The 17,403-nt window shown below is 37.5% G+C and overlaps 1 protein-coding gene across 8 annotated transcripts in view; it reads right to left on the bottom strand.

Moving 5' to 3' along the window:
- OSBPL1A (oxysterol binding protein like 1A) overlaps window positions 1-17,403 on the bottom strand; it is a 164,131-nt gene that overhangs the window by 78,788 nt on the left and 67,940 nt on the right. Inside the window, exon 1 of one of the 8 annotated variants that reach the window (XM_081148388.1) lies at window positions 17,007-17,139. The exons of 6 other annotated variants lie outside the window; for them this stretch is intronic. The gene's annotated coding sequence lies outside the window, so the exon portion shown is untranslated. Of the gene's footprint in view, window positions 1-16,850; window positions 17,140-17,403 lie in introns of those variants that run through there. One more of the 8 variants, XM_081148386.1, reaches the window with a different exon arrangement.

Raw genomic sequence — 17,403 nt, 5'->3', positions numbered from 1 at the left:
ACTATGTACATTTTACATTCCAGAAACAGCACTTACAGGATTATATTCCTAAAAACACTATGCACTGCAATGTATAATTTCCAGATTATAGTATAATGTATTAAAAGTTTCAAAAGGCAAATTATAGAACAGGATGCTAAACTGCCATGTAATGGTATATACTGAACACACTCCAAACAACATTCACTGTAATGTAATAAATCAATTTTGGCTGCATCAAAATGGTAAAATTCTAAACCAACCGATTTAATGAAGATTCTGAAATTCTTAAAAGTCTACTTTTTATCATATCTCTTTAACTCGCCATTAAATATTCACTCATGATTGCACTCTCCACTGCCAGGAACAATGACTGGAGCATGCTCAAAGGCAAGTACTGAAATAATATTTTTAAATGAATAAATATCAAGGTGTAGAGTAACAGGATAGGTATAGGGTACACAGGAGCAATGCAAAATAACTTTTAAAAATAAGATCTCTTTAACCAGCACTAATAAGCATTTCAAAGTTTACCAAGAAAAAGTAATAATTAAAGTGCAGGGCCCTGAGCAAAAATGTCTCTAAAAATCTCATTATTCTTAACTTCAGTATGAGAGGTTATTCGGCAAAAAAAGAACTTCGTAAACATTTGCATAAAAACTGGCTCTGTGTACACAGGGATAGTTCTGTATCTACTAATAAATTACATGCGCAGCACTTCAGTTTAAAAGGCACTTTTACATACTGTTAGGCCATTAAATCCTACTAGCAGCCCTATGAGGAATGTGTATGCGTATAAACTGCGTATCATGAAGTTTGTGACTTGCCAAAGGTTAGCAGAGGAATAAGAACTGAAACCCAAGATCTTTTAACCCCAAATCCCATAAGCTTTCCAACCGTGTTGTCAATAACTACACAGCCCAATGGCGTTGTTGATGGAAATACATGATTATGAATCTTAGAAGCAGAGGGTCTCACTTTTTGGGAGGTGGGGGGCAGAGTTACCTGGACTACATATAGTAAAGGGTTTGTTAAAACCATCCCTTGGGCCCCAGTCAAGGATTATATCACTGTAAAATGGCAAATTGGGTAGTTTAGAAAGTAGCTGAATCCATGCCCTCCAAGAAGACAGTTTCTCAGTCCAAGAATTAGTAGATGTGTCCTGTTCAAAACTGGCTTAAAGCCAAGGTCTCCATCAGGAAGAATACATCTGGATCAGGTACAGGGTTTGTTTGGTTTTGCTTTTTTTTTTTTTTTTAATTAGAAGGCCCAGTTTTAGCCCAGAACTAGTGAATCAGGCCTTCTAAGAGTGAACTAGGCCTGTGTATTACAACAGAGATCGCTAATTTCTCACACCGCCTGTCTCTCCTTCCTTACGGAGAACCCTGGTTTGTTAGCTGGCTACCTTGCCCCCCTGCTACAAGACTATTTTGTAGTCTCTCTGGCAGCTGTGGCCATATGACTAAGTTCTGCGCAAGCAGAATGGAAGTATTGTGAGGAATTCATCAGATCTCCTTAAAGGGAAAGGCACACTCCTATTTTTGCCCCTTCCTCCTTCCTGCTGACGAGAATATGACATCTGAAACAGCCCCTAACACCTGAAACTGCTACCCCAGGCCCAAACTGCCCACCTCCTGCCTTCTTTAAGGTGGGAAAAAAAAAAACCCTAACTTATTTAAGCTAATGTTATTTGGTTTGGGGTTTTTTGTTTGTTTGTCCACTGCTAATACTAATACTAATACTAATACTAATACTAATACTAATACTAATACTAATACTAATACTAATACTGGTACTGTTTTTTTTCAAAGCACCACAGATTATTCTGATACGGTTCCTGGATAAAAATGACTGATTTAGAAGAATTTCAGTTGAGTTGAAAAATATTTACTGAATACCTATTTTAAGTAAGTGCTAGAGCTACAAAGTAGAATAAGAGGCTGGTTCCTCACTGGAGAAAAAGACACTTCACATCCCTGCCCAGCTCGTCTATAAAAATGCAAAGCAGCTATTTCCTTACTGAAAGCATCTCCATGGTTCCTTATTGACTTCAGTTAGATTCTCAAAGTGCAGTGTGCGCATGAGACATGGGAATATTTTAAAGTCTTTAATATTTATTTTTATCAAAAATATTAGACAAATATTATACACACAGATTGACAATGGTGCCTTCATATGGTCCACATGTCACATGGTCAAAGGACAAGTGCAGGATGCACAGTAACCTCAGGGAAGTATGGCAACTACCTTCAGAGACTGACAGAAGTCCCTGCTTTCAGGGTATCATAGGTACTATATTTTGAGAGCTTGGTTAGGAAGATTTATAGACTATATTATCTAGTTTTAGTTAATTCACAAAATACACTCAGATCATAAGAGACCATTGCAAAAGAGCTCCAGACTGGGTGATATTAATGATGCAATGTGAACAAAGAGAAAATGGCAAAGGCTTCCAATGCTGGTATGAGTTCTTTGTTAGCTACCCTGGTAAAAATGTATCACATATAATCAAATGGCAATAAGCTAGTTCTCCAGGAGGCCATGAAATACGGACGATGTATATAATGCTGGTCACCCTTTACTTAAGTGTCATTATTATGCCTTGATATAAGCTAATGAGCATATGAAGCCATAATATTTGGCTCAACGTTTGAAGTCTGAGCTTCCAGAGGGTAAAGATAAATCTTCCAAAATATTTTTTAGTGATTTTCAGTCACACAGCATTCAGTCCAGAGCTTTACCTTTAAATTTTTTCACTAAATATAATAAAATGTTTAGAAATTTCTTTAAGGTTTTCTTAAATAGAAAACACAAAAAGCTACAAATCGCTTGGGGAAATACTTATTCTCAAACTACAAAAAAGTCTGAAATAGTAGTCAGAAAATAGTGTGATGAAAAACGAAGATATATTCCTTTGTCGAAAATATTGCTATAAGATACACAAACTGCTGAAGACGTGTAAAAAGAATTTAGTGTGGGATATTTATACCGCAGAAAAATTATAGATACTATGAATATGTCTCAGCTAAACCATGTTTGAATAATGAACTATAAGAACCAGTTTTTTTATGAAATTCTAAGGAGACAATGTACCAAAGAAAAGAAATTCTCAATAGTAAGTAATTAATTAAAATGTTTTATGGAAAACTGTGTATATATGTATAAATGTAATATACATTGATGTAGTTGCTTTGACCAAAATTTAAGAGATTCTGATAAATTTAATATCAAAATGTGATTAGAAAAATATGAGGGAAAAATTACAGGCTAATCTTAATCAGTAATATAGATAAAAATTATAAGCAAAATATTAGCATACTGAATTATGCATAAAAAGAAAATACATCACAACTAAGCAAGGTATTTATTCCAGGAATGTAAGGTGAAAATCTATCAATACAATCCTACATAACTGGATTCAAAGATCTCTACATTTCTAATTACTGTAGAAATACTATAAGATATTACAATATATACAATCATTGGTAAAAGTAAACCAATTAATAAACTAAGTTTTAAAAAAATTACAATTGTGTGATATTTGTGTATGAATATATATAAACTTCTTTAACATAAAACAATCTCGAAAAGGTCTATCAAAAAAACTTAGAGCAAACATCTTAATGCTAAAACATTAAAAGCTTTCCTCTGAAAATAAGGAATAAAATAAGAAAGCTGTCGCAAGTTCTTTCAACATTGTACCTTATAAAGCCCTAGTAACATGCTTTCTCAAGAAAACTAAACATATAAGAACTGAGAATAGAGGAAAAAAATGTTTTCAAAAGATATGACTGTCTGAATAGGAATGCCAAAAGAATCTAGAATTATTTAGATTTAATAAGAAATTTCTGTAAGGTTACTAGATATAAGGTCAATATACAAAAGTCAACATCAACCACAAAGCAAAAATATAATCCTTTCCTCCAGTAAACTGCCTTGCACCTTTATCAAGAATCAATTTAATATATCTGTATCTAGGTCATAGATATATATATATAAATTAGATATAGATGATATAGAGAGACATATAGATATAGATATGTGGGTGGTTATTTCTGGACTCTAACTGTTCTATGGATCTATGTGTGTATCCTTTCATCAGTACCACATTCTCTTAATTATTAGAGCTTTATATAGGTGTTGAAATCAGGTAGTATAAGTCCTATATCTTTGTTCTTCTCTTTGAAAATTATTTTGGCTATTGTAGGTCCTTTTCATTTCTATATAAATTTTAGAATCAGCTTGTCAATTTCTACATGTACACACACACACACACACTAATCCTGCTACAATTTTGCTTGGGATTATTTTGACTACATAGATCAATTTGGGGAGACCTGACATCTTAACAACATTAAGCCCTTTGATATAAATTTTTAAAAATCTCTCTTTGTTTATTCAGGTCTTTAGTTTCTCCCAGAAATATGCAAATAAAGAACAAAAACAAAAACTGGCTCTTAATGGATCACAGACCCAAAGGTAAGGCTGAAATTAAAACACTTCTAGAAGAAAACACAGCTGAAAATCTTAACCATGGATTTGGCAAAGATTTCTTTAAAAGTTCACCAAAAAGAAACAGATATAAAAGAAAAAGTTGAAACTTGGACATTATCAAGATCAAAACTTTTGATTTTCAAAAGATAATGTTAAGAAAATGAAAGGCAAGCAAGAGACTGGGAGAAAATATTTGCAAACCATATACCCACAATAAGGGACTTGTATCTAAACTAAATAAAGAACTCACAACGCAGAAATAGAATGACAACCCAATTTTTAAAATGGGCAAAGGACTTGGACAGACATTTCTCAAAACATATACAAAAGACCAACAAGTATATGAACAGATGCTCAACATCTTTAGTTATCAGAGGAATGTAAGTGATTACAACAAGATAGAACTCTGCACCCACTAGCATAGCTTTACTTAGAAGAAGGAAAGTAAGTTGTGAAGAAGTGGGGAAAATGGAACTCTTGTACACTTATGGTGAGAATATAAAATGGTGCAGACACTGTGGGAAACAGTTTGGTGGTGTCTCAAAAAGCTAAACGGAATTATCACATGATCTAGAAAATTCACTCTTAGGAATATACCTAAAAGAACTGAAATATGTTCAAACAAATACCTGTACAAAAATGTTCAAAGCAGCACTACTCACAATAGCCAAAAGGTGGAAACAATACAAAAATATCCATAAATGGATAAATAGGATATGTTATGTACATACAATGGAACACTATTCAGCCATAAAAAGGAACAAAGTACTGACACATGCTACAATGAGCATCAAGCTTGAGAACATTATGGTAAGTGAAAAGAAGCCAGACACCTAAAGCTCATATATTGTGTGACTGTATTTATATGAAATGTACAAAATAGGCAAATCCAGAGATTTGGGTATGGGTTCCCTTTTGGGGTGAAAATGTTTTGGAAGTAGACAGAGGTGATGGCTGCACAACACTATGAATTACTGAATGCCACTAAATTGTACGCACAAAACAGTTAATTTTATGTTGTGAACTTTACCTCAATTTTTTAAAAATTAAAAACAAACCCCCCAAAAGGCCTACAAACATGCATTTCCCATATAACCCAGCCATTCTCCTTACTTCTAGGTATTTATCTAATAGAAAGGTTGTGTGCACACAAAGACTTGTATACAAATGTACATAGCTTTACTGTAACAGCCCCAAACTGGAAACAACCCAAATGTCTATCAATAGGGAAAAAGATAAATGTGGTACAACCATAAAGTGGAATGCTATTCAGCAATAAAAAGGAATGGGCTATTGATACATGCAACAACATGGATGAATCTCAAAATGATTATGCTGAGTTAAAGAAGCCAAACCTCCTCCACCACCACCCCAAAAAAGTACAAACTATATGATCCCATTTATGTAAAATTCTAGAAGATGCCTACCAATCTCTAGTGATAGAAAGCTGATCAACAGTTGCTTGTGGATAGGAGCAGGAAAAAAGGGGAGGTATTCCCAAAGGCAGGAAAAAGCTTTCAGAAGTAATAGAAGTATTCCTTATCTTGACTGTGGTGATAGTTTCACTAGTGTAAACATACATCATCAAAACTAAATTACAGTTTAAATACGTGCACTTTATTGTACGTCAATTATACCTGAATAATGCTATAAAAATGATAATATTTGGCAATATTAAGGGAATAGTGAAAAGACTGCCCATATACTGACAATAGGAGTTAAAATAGCAATATATTTCTTATGCAAACATTTTCAAAGACTATGTATGACAAGAAAATACTCTGATACAAATAAAAACAATGTAGGATATTAACAGTAATGTATACTGTATGTTTGTCTATATGAATAAACTAAGACACCAAAATCCTGCCAGCGGTTGCTGGGTTCTGGTTTTTATATTCTTCTCTATATTTTGCAGAAAATAGTTTTCTGTATACTCCTGTCTCATAATTTTAAAACTAGCAAAATATCTTAAACATGTCTACTTCGGAATTGATGTTTGCATTATCAAATCTTTGCAACAAATGTGCAAAACTTCGCACTGTATCAAACATAAAGGATGCTTGTGAGGTACCCTGAAACAGTGGCGAATTCATGGCTCCCTCAGCCTTCTAGTATAGGAACCCCATCTGAGATTCTGTTAAGCACAGTTCTGTCTCATCATGGTTGCAACGCTTCTGCCTAAAAATAGCTTACTCTTATATAATCACTCACCACAGATTTATATATCCTGGAAGTAAATTTCTTTTTTAGTGATATGCCACAAAAGAGGTAAACAATAATTTTTAAAAGCAGAAAAGTTTACTCATAACCTAACCAAACCTTATTTTCAGATCTTATTCAAGGGCTCTGTAGTTGATAGTTCTGTGGATAAAAATAACTAGAAAAGTTACATATATAGCAGAAGTAACACCCTACCAACTTAAATTTTTAAAATAAACTTTGATTATTTACATACAATAAAATACATCCATTTTGGATGTGCAGTTCAATGAATTTTCACAAATACATATCCCACATAACTAGCATCACTACAAAGATATAGAACATTTCTATTCCCCTCTTCACCAAATTCTCCTGTGTCCCTTTAGAGTCACTCTCCCAGTCCTCCCTACCCAACTAACAACCAACTGATCCTATAGCCATGCAATAGGGTTGACTGTTCTTAAAGGTCACACAAATGGAATCATGTAGGATGTACTCTTCTGTGTCTGGCTTCTTTCAAAGTGTAATGTTTTTCAGATTCATTCATGTTGTTGCAAGTACGGTCATGAGCCACTTAACAATGCAGACACATTCTGAGAAACGCTTCATTAGATTTCTCAGTTGTGCGAACATTATGGAATGACTTATACAACCTAGAGGATGTATAGCCAACTACACACTTAGGCTATATGGTATAGCCTATTGCTCTTAGGCTACAAGCCTGTACAGCATGTAACTACATAACAAGACAAGATTCAATCAAACACAAGAGAAAACGATGTAATCAAGAGATGCAGTAAACATGAGGTGTGTGAGGCTGCTGTTGGCCTAGGTGTAACATGGCCTACTGTTTTCAGTAAATTTTTTTTTTATAAATAAAAGAGTGCATTCTAAAATAATGATAAAAAGTACAGTAAAGCCCTGGCTGGTGTGGCTCCATGGTTAGTGTTGGCCTGTGGGTTCAATTCCTGATCAGGGCACATACCTGGGTTGCAGGTTCAATCCCCGGCCCAGGTCAGGGCTCGTGCGGGAGGCAACCAATGGATGTGTCTCTCTCGCATGATGTTTCTCTCTCTCTCTTTCTCTCTCTCACCCTCCCTCCCTCCCTTCCACTCTCTAAAAAGTCAATAGAAAAAATACCCTCAGGTGAGGATTAACAACAGCAAAAAGTACAGTCCAGTAAATACATAAACCAGTAACATAGTTGTTTATTATAATTATCAAGTATTATGTACTTACTGTATGTAGTGTGTGTGCTATATTTTTATGACTGGAAGATCAGTAAGTTTGTTTACACCAGCATCACCACACACATGTGAGTAAAGCACTGGGCTAGATGTTATGACAATGTTAGGAGGCCTATGACATCCTTAAGCAATAGGAATTGTTCAGCTCCATTATAATCTTATGGATCACCATCGTATATGCAATCCATCATTCACCGAAATGTCACTCTGTGGCACATAACTGTATATACATTCCTTCCCTTTTTACTGCTGAGAACCAGTCCACTGTACAACTAGGCTGTGATTCCAAATCCACTTTCTAATGCCTTAACTCAGTCTCTGAAAATATATTTCTGCATATGCTGAACATTAAGCCCAGAAAGACAATAACCTTGCTTTTACAGAATTCTGATGTTTTATTCTATTTTGAAGTTTTCGCAGTTCTCCAACTGGCGGTGGTGTGGAGAGGAATAAAATATGTTGGAATCACGAGCTCCATCTGAAGAAAACATTTTAAATACCTTAAAGCAGTGCTTCCCTGGTTTTACAAGCCACAGCACACACAGAAAGTGACCTTTGCGTGGCACACGTGAGGGACCAAGAGCCAAATGTGGGGCTCTGGCCATTCTAAGGGTTGAAAACAGCATTATCTTAAGCTCACTACTGGGGGAAGCTCTGTTAAAATATACTTGAAGAAGAAATATGCCTGTTTTAATAACCTATATTTTTACAAAACACAAATCTTATGAGCAAATAAAATTATATCTAAAATAAAATATTGATGAACCAAGCCAAGTGATTTGAAAATTCCCGAAGTCCTAAAACAATAACCTTGGCTTCTTATTTTTCCTTCTTTGGGGGCACTTAAAATTTATTTTCTGATTTTTTAAAAAGAAAAAAATGACCAATGACTATGACTTGGTGCCGCCCATGTGTGCCTTCCAAGCTCAGTATGATGCAACTTCTGAGCAGAGGGAGTCAATCATTCCATCACGCTCTTCACGCAACAAACACTTTCGGCCACCTACACCACACCTGCGTTCCAGGCAGCAGGGAGCCAGACAGACAAAAATCCCTGCACTCAGGGATCCTGCAGTCTCCTGCGGAGAACAAAACACGTAAAGGAGTGAAATAGCTGAAGTGTTAGGTGGGGGAAAACATGGAAGACCAAAAAAAAGCTAGGAAAGGCAATTCTGGGACACAGGACGGCCAGAGGACTCACTGCGCAGGTGCCAGCGGATTAAGGGCTGATGAAGGCGAGGACAGCACCAAGCAAGTATCTGGGAGAAGAGTATTCCAGAGAGAGAAACAGCACAAGTTCTGAGGTAGGAACGGGCTTATGAATCTGTGGAACAGGAGGCCATGCTCCTCAGAACAAAGGCAGAGCACGAGAAGGAAGCAAAAGAGAGGTCCCAGAGATAGGGTAGCAGAGGCCCTCCCATGGGGCTTCGTAGGTCATTGCAGCAACTGACGCTCTTTCCCCTGAGCAGGACGCAAAGCCCACTGAGCAGTGTCATGCCCTGAACATGAACTTCATGTGGGACACTAGTCTCACTCCTGGATGACACATTTTGACAAAAAACCTGAGGGATTAGTGAAGCATGAGAAGAGGGAGAACCTGGAAAGCTTGATATTAACAGTAACAGTTGAAGGAACTTGGAGATGTTTGGCCTAGAGGGAAGAGGCATCTACTGACTGCTCCAAAGAGTTGAGGAATTGTCACAAAGAGGAAACATACTTTTTTGGTGATGCTGCAGAGCACAGATTTAGAACCATGAATTTTTTTAAAAAGAAAAAAACCTTTGCCTTAATGTAAGGTTTAACTTTCTAGTATTGACAGTTCTCCTAAGAGACAATTCATATATAATAGTAACTAACAGTAGCAGGAAGAGCAGGAGTTGATTTCTACATCTGTTTACTATATGCCAGATGTTATGATGAATGCTTGAACTATAATCTCGTATCATCCTCCCACAATCCTGTGAGGTAGTATTAATGATGAGGAAACTCAAGCTTATTCAGATTACATGACCTACCTAGGATCACATAACTAGTAAGTGACAGAGCCAATACTCAAAACCTAGGTCTGACTCAGGCTCCAAGCTCGTGACCTATATGCTTATATTGTCAATATGTTTACGCAGTGCATAAAATGGTCATCTAGCAGGCAGGACACTGGAGAGAGGATTTTTGCAAATGGAAGAAATATTCCTTCATAATTTTGTGATGGTAGTCTTGCCAAGTTTCCATCTTATTTTTAAAATTTTCCTTTGACTTCATTGTTTATAGAAATGCTATAGTCTTAAATATGGCTAAGTATCAAATAATAATTTTAATGTAGGCTATGTTAAATCCCCTACCCAATTTTAGCGCTCAGGTTAATCATTCTCTGATTGAGGTGTGGTGAAAGGTGCACAGCTTCAGTTCTCCTTAGTCCCCTCTTTTACCTCCAGTGGGTAAAAAACTGCACAAAGCAGGCATGAATATTGAGGTTTTCATGGACTTAAGACTAAGCTTAAGTCTATATTTCTGTATTCTACTTTTATATTTATTATCTTTCTGTACTTTAAATGCCAAAAGTTGATTTGCTGTTGTATTTTGAAGGATAATTAATTGTGTATTTGAAAATGATTTTTTTCTTATCTGCAGAGCTAGCACAGGAAAATGAAGATATGCTTGAATCACCACAGATACAAAATATGAGGCAAGGAAATTAATATACTTGAGAAGAGTCAAGCCTACCTTCACCTCTACATGGGGACTAAGAAAGCAAAACAGGTTTCTCAAAGCATATCTTCATTTTCCTGTGCTAGCTCTGCAGACAAATGGGAAAAGGGGCTATGAAAACATAGAACAATTTCTGAAGGAACTAGGGTCAGACCTACAAGTGACTGAGCCTACACAGATACTGTAGATGAGCCACCAAACCTGGCTTTGAATTCTCTTAAGGCCAAAACAGAGTGAGAAATAGAATTATGCCCTTTTAATTGTCCACAAGGAAAAAAATATATATCAATTCTTTAGGGAAAACAAACTCCCTCTTTGCCCTTAGTTCTAATTCCTCACAGTAATATATTGGGGAATAAGAGTATTTTAGAGCAAAATAATAAGTCATTAAGCCAATTTTTTAATGCCCCTCAATAAAAATTGAGGGTATAATTTGAATTTACAGCTGAGGGAGGGACACTTTTCAGAAAATTGAGAAAATATAGCACGCACTGTAGCATTCTAATAGTCTAATTTTAGGATTAAATTTAAAAGATCTAGAGAAATGGTTAAATTCCATATCATCCAAAAATGTGACCTCCACCAAGCAAAATTGTCCAAAAAGATAGATAGCATTTCCTGTTGAGAACCCAAATGCAGGTATTCTGTGCAAAATCTGAAGACATGAATATTCTTAGCCATCTGCTTATTTCTACAGTTGGTATCATTTTGTCAAGTTGAGAAATGAGCTTATATAGGCCACAACAGCTCTGAAACAAGATGGTCTGTCTTCTGTAATGGATTAAGCCGTGTGCAATATAGTGGGGCTGCTCTTTGGCACTAAGTTTGAAGGCAGCATGTTGGATTTAGCTCTAAGTACAGCCCCCTCCTCGCTACATAAACTTGGCACAGTAGCTGATCCTCTACCCAGGCCCTTCTCTCCTCCTCTGCAGGATAAATGAGAAGAGATCAACCATGTCAATCATTTCACACTGTGTTTTATGAAGGTGCCTTGGATGAGGAGGTGCTTTTCCTTTTATCTGTCTCCTGGACTAGCATCCACCCAAGCCCCCAAATTAAAATGACCAGACTAGGTACTCTACAATCTAAGATTGAGTCTATGATTTGGGGATTTTAAACAACTAATCCATAACACAAAGTATAATAAAAATGAGTAAAGAAAATACTCAAAATTAAATTTTACTGAAAATAAATTCACATGCTTCATTTTTAATTCAGCTGTTTAGAATCCAGAACAACAAAAAGTCTCTCTCATAGAAACGTTATTAAAAGGGAGGCTGATTTCTCAAGCTCAAAAAGGCAGGGTGTCCTGAATGTAGCAAACAATAGGTAGAGGACCAGATGTCACTACCGGGTAGTATCTAGCCACTGGATGTCACATCGTGTCCATGCCTCCAGCCTGGGAGGTTCTGAGTAGCTCCCTTCTGCTAGAGGACAGACACCTCCCCTGAACCTCTGAGCCACCGAGCAGAACTCCTGTGCTCCTTGTCACATCCACCGCCACCTACTGCTTTCCCATCAGGGTGTTTCTGATCCAACGCCCTATGCCACAAACCACGTTTACTCAACTTCTCTGTCCCTGAATCGAGCACAAAACCCTTCCAAGATACTTTTCTGAAGATAAAGCACGGGGAAACGATCTTATATAAACTGACAGTTTATCCCTTATCTCATCTGAGTCCCACAGCAACTCATGAAGGGGAGAGGAGAGGCTGTATGTTAGCAATCCTGTGTCCCACGGCAGGAATGTGAGGCCCGGGACCAAGTTGCCCAGAGTCATAGAGCATGAAAAAGGGTCACTAGTACTGGAGCCCAAACCTCGGGAGCCCAAGTAACTGCAGGTTCATCTTCTACCACCCACGCTTTCTTCCTAAGCGTTCCCCGACCTGGTCATCAGTTGCATTGCACTGTAAGAGGAAAACCAAAGATCCTGCGGCAAAGAATTGGGGGCCTTAGAGTACCCGAAGACAGAGCGCTACAGCTCATCCCCTGTCCTCTTTGATCCTGGAGCCGAGGGTCAGAGGAGACGGAAAGGACAGGATGGAGTGTGTTGAGCAGATAACTAAAAAATCCTCCAAGTATGGGGGGGTGGGAAGAAAACTGGGGAGACAGAAGAAAAAAGTGGGGAAGGAGGCAAGAAAATGATGGTTCTTCTGCCACCACCCAAGGACCAAGGGATAGAAAAGCAGCTGTGAGGGGTGAGGGAAAAGAAGGGAGGGTGAGCAGCAAGGCGGGAAGGAGATAAAAACGCCAGGCAGTGAAACGGGGGAGAGGGGCCCAAGAGAAAAATGTGTGCGTGCTCAAAGGCCTCCCCCAGTCTGAGGCGTTTAAGCACTGGGGGGGCAGAGCTCCACGCTGCGCACAGCAGCGCCGTCGGGGGCCGGGGCCGGGGCGCGCGTCCTTAAAGACAAAGCAACGGTAAAGCTGGCAGCGGTCGCTCACCCAACTGCCGAACTAGAACTGAGCAATGCACACCCTGAAATCTGGAAAAGAACGAATTATTCTCTTTCAAGAGACAAAGGGTAACAAATGTACAAATCCTGGAGAGAAAATTAAGAAAAAGGTGACAGAGATAATAAAAATTAATTTAAAAGACAAAGATAAAACAAATAAAGCTAAAAACAGGTCTTCGAAAAAATAATCAATCAAAGCCTTAATGGGGCTGATTTTTTTTAAAAAGAAATTTATTTGGAAACATCCAAATAAGTACTAGGAAAAATTGGACAAAGATTAGGTTAAGGAATACATAATCACAGATCCAACGTAAGTTAAAAAGATCGTTTTTAAAATATTATGAACATTATTACAAAAACGTACAAGTATCATTACATTTTTTAAATATTATGAACATCATTTCATTCATTTAAAACTTGAATAAAAGATATAAATTCCTAGAAATATATAACTTGTCAAAACTGATACAAAAAATTGAAAACTAAAACTTTAGTCCTATAACCATTAAATACATGCAATTAGTAATTTTTTTAAATCTCACAAATAGATGGTTCTGTAAGAAAGTTCTACTAAATTTTCAAGGAAAAGGCCATTTCAAGCTCTTCCGGAGAAGAGCAAAAGAGGGAATTCTCCAAAGCTCCTTTTATGAGGTCAGTGTAACCTTCACACTAAATTCTGAACAGGACAGAACAAAAAAAGAAATTACAAGCCGAGCTCATTCATAAACAGATGCTAAAATCCAAAAGAAACCAAACTGAGGAGAGTGTTACAGATAGTGCATCATGAACAAATTAGATTTACTCCAGGTATATAAGGATAGCTTAGCGTTAGAAAAAGTCTAAAAATATAAGTTGCCACCTTAACAATTTTTTTTTTTAAAAAAAGCTTAATAGAAACAGAAAGAGCATTTGATAAAATTCAATGCCCCTTTCATGGTAAAAAAAAAAATTTTTTAAAATTTCAACAATATTAAGAACAAAAGGGAACTTTGTTAATCTGATAAATAGTAGTTACTAAATATTATTCTTAACAGTGGATCATTAGAAGTTAGAAGCAAGCCTTTCTTGAAAATCAGAGATGAACAGGGATTTCCAATATCTCAGCTTTTAGTCAACATTGTCATGAAAGGTCCAGTCTGGCCGCCCTGCTTTCATCAGGAACAAGAAAAAATAATAGGTAGAAGGATTGAAAGACCAAACTTGTAATTACTCACAGATTATGACTGTCTACACGACAGAATCAGTCTAGCTTCATTTTTTCTACTCTCTCACTTCCCTTTTACTCCTCTGCTTGCTGCAATCTGGCTTCTTCCAATGTCATGCTTCTAAAACTTCCCTCAGGGACTGCAATGACCACTGGCTACCAAGTCTAATAAACACACTTCTTGGCCAGCTTGTCTCCCCTGGTCTCTACTCTTCTAGACTTTTCCTGCCTCTTCGGCTGCTTTTTCTCAGTGCTTCCACTGGCTCCTTTTCTTCCACTTGTCTTTTAATGTCAGTATTCAATCCTTTCATTTCAAATTCTTTCAAGCTATACTTCTCCTAGGTAATATTGTTTATTTACCCCATCACTGTGTATTCAGGTGACTCCCAATACTAGTGATGCCCAAATGTTTATTGGGCAAGCAAGAACAACCTCACTTGGATCTCATGTCCAAAGGGGAATCCATTCTTCCCTACTCCCTTTATTACCTACATTAGTCACCTTCTATCCAGTGACTTATGCCCTAAACCTGGGAGTCATCTATGATCCCACCTTCTCCCTCCCTCATTCCTCATATTCAGTCTATTACCAGCTCTTATTGATGTTGTTTATTTTTTTTAAGTCTTTCTCGGCTCTGTATCTTCCTTTCCTTTCCAACAGTCACCAACGTGGTCCAGACTCTGATTCTCTCTCTTGAATCCTGTACCTGGTGGCCTGCTTTCAAGGCCTGTCTTCTAATCCTTCTCATAAGGAGCAAATCTGATTAAATCTCTCCCCTGATTAAAATCTCTCAGGGATTCCAACTGGCCAAGTTAGATTCAAACTCTTTGGGCTTATTTTACAAAGTCTTTCAAAGAAGACCCTGCTTCTTTCATCTAGCCTCGACATTTCCCCCCTTCTGTTCCAGTCTTAATGAACCATTTTCTAGAATTCATCCTGTTCTGTTCCCTCTGGGTATGTTTTGACTTCTCAAAGAACCTTTTTGGTCATCTGGCTCCTCTGGTGAACTCTAAAGTCTATGAAGACAGACTGACTGGTATAGTAGTATCTGACAAGGTTAACATTCTGAAAATACTGACTGAACTAAGGGGGGAAAAACCTCAAATATTACATCAAGTATGCTATATAAAATGCTACATAAAGTAATCGACATCAAGTTTATGATGGGCCATTATAAAAATGTACAGGAGTTACAAACTTAACACTCTGAAGTTAAAATGAGAGAAAAATGTATCTACCTATAACTTATTCACAATTCATCAGCTAGAGTTTAAGTCAGGCACTGCTCTAATAGGAATATGACGGGACAAGACAAACAACTGCATGCAGGCTACAGTCTTGGTATCACTGTGAGATACAAAAACGTGATCAGGAAAGATCTTGGGTTATATCAAGCACGATAAGCCACACACACACACACACACACACACACACACACACACCATGCTACTAATTAAAACCTTATGTATTTTTGTTAAAAACTTCAGAAAAGTTATCAAAATAAAATCCAGCTTCATTTTACATAATCTTTATTGTGTTTAACTTATGTTCTACCTGCTTCCAAAATTAATTTGTAGCAGTATATTTCTGGATTACATATACAGCAAGTTAAAAATTTAGGAATGTATGTTGAATAATGCAGATCAAGTAAAAATGAAAAAAATTCTCATTTTTAAAGGGATCCCAGTTTTTTATAATCCTCATGGAGCTGATAAACACAATTATATATCTGAGTGCCAAAAATATTAGTAAGTTTACAAAAGCCTTTTAAGAGAATAAAAATGATGACTGTCATAAATTATACATAAAGCTTAGAGTATAATGTTGCATAACCTATTTTGTGTACAATTTTTAAAATGTACTTGAACTATATTTATATACTATCTTGAATACTGCTACATGTATTTGCTTTTAATATGGAAAATCTAATAAGCTTTTTAATTTTCCCCCATTCTGCAAGGCGCATGACTGAATGGAGAGAGATTACGTAGGTCACTTTCTCCATCAAAGAAATTCCCTAAAATTAACCTTTAAAGAGCTTCTAAGGGGAGACTAGAGTCCTGCAATTATATTCACAGTGATACAAATTCTTTTAAGATCCCAGAGCCCAGTAAAAGTAGTAACTGGGATAAAGGCCAAAATAGCTCTCTGGTCTTCATGTTCAGATTAAATATCTACTCAATTAAAACTGAGCTCCTTGCCAAAGTCATCAGCTTCAGGGCTGAAATCAAACTTTATTTAGACCAGAGATTAACTCTGGTGTGTCCTCAAACTGAAAAGAAAATTTACATTTCGATTCCCGTGTTCTTAGCCTACACATTACTCCACCAACACGCATTTCAAGCATTTTTCTCTGTTGAAAAAGATTCCTGCTAAGCAACCCTATGTCTTCAAAATAAAATGCTTTTGTTGCCCTTGAACCTAACTCAAATTAAGAAACTTTTAATAGCTTTAATAACTCAAAAGCTGCATGAGACTCTTCCCTGGCATCTTCCCCTCCTTCCCACCCTCCCTCCAAATCCAGAAAAACACCAGCACAACAGAAAACACAAAACAACTAACCACATGCTCTCAGCGCCAGGGAACGTGATTCTCCTCTGGTTTAGGCTACAAAGAACGCCGATGAGTAATCAAAAATCCTTAAAACAAAGTTGAACGCCACCTCCCCACGCCCCAAGCCCGGGGAAACTGCCCTTTCTTTCGTCATTCCACTCATACATTTCCCTTCGTCTCCTTGGAATTTCAGTGGCTTCCGAACAGCGAACGCGAAGTTCATCTCAATGTCAGCCAGGGCAGAGGCACACAAAAAGCACCAACTCGGAAGGTTATTTAGGACAATAATGTCTTTCACAGCCTTACTCCTCCCACTCCGGCCCCACTTGACCTACTACCAATACTAAGGTGGAAAAAAAAAAAAGTATTATTCCACGGGCTTTTCCCCCGGGAGCTCTTCAGTGGGAACCAGACGCAATCGCAGAGCAAGCGGAGACCCCACGCTGGGCAGGGTCTCCCCGCTTCCCGCGCCCCCCCCCCACGGCCACGGCCACGGCCACGGCCGGAGCGGCTGCACTTCCCTCCGCGCACACGTCCAACTATTCTTGGATCTACTCACATC

Source organism: Miniopterus schreibersii, assembly GCF_964146895.1.
Source record: "Miniopterus schreibersii genome assembly, chromosome: 10".
Lineage (NCBI taxonomy): Eukaryota > Metazoa > Chordata > Mammalia > Chiroptera > Miniopteridae > Miniopterus > Miniopterus schreibersii.
This window is presented reverse-complemented; position numbering and strand designations above follow the sequence as displayed.